Source organism: Capsella rubella, unplaced genomic scaffold (assembly GCF_000375325.1).
Source record: "Capsella rubella cultivar Monte Gargano unplaced genomic scaffold, Caprub1_0 scaffold_2, whole genome shotgun sequence".
In the NCBI taxonomy this organism is placed as follows: domain Eukaryota; kingdom Viridiplantae; phylum Streptophyta; class Magnoliopsida; order Brassicales; family Brassicaceae; genus Capsella; species Capsella rubella.
The window spans coordinates 2,651,591-2,652,097 of NW_006238922.1; positions in this window are offsets into that span (position 1 = coordinate 2,651,591).

Sequence of the window (507 nt, forward strand, 5' to 3'; positions counted from 1 at the left end):
GTAGGCATTATGGCTTGGAGAGGTCCACAAGGCCGAGTTTAGAATGAATGTACTCACAAACTTGTGGACTTGCTGCTTTGGTGAAGATGTCCGCTAGTTGCTCGGAGCTTTCGGTGTAACACGGTAGAATGACTCCCAATCCAACTTGTTCTCGGACCTTGTGACAATCAACTTCGATATGCTTCGTTCTTTCATGAAATACCGAGTTGGATGCTATGTGGATGGCTGCCTCATTATCACAATGCATTGTGATTGGTGTTGATGATTCAATGCCGAGATCTTTTAGAAGAGCCTTTAACCAAATCAATTCGGTAGTGAGCTTCCGCATTGCCCTATACTCGGACTCGGCACTTGAGAGTGACACCACCTTTTGTTTCTTGCTCTTCCATGTGACTAGGTTGCCTCCAATGAACGTGCAATAGCCGGTTGTTGATCTTCTATCCTTTCTATCTCCAGCATAATCCGCATCACAATACCCCACAAGCTCCGTATTGTTGTTGCAACCCA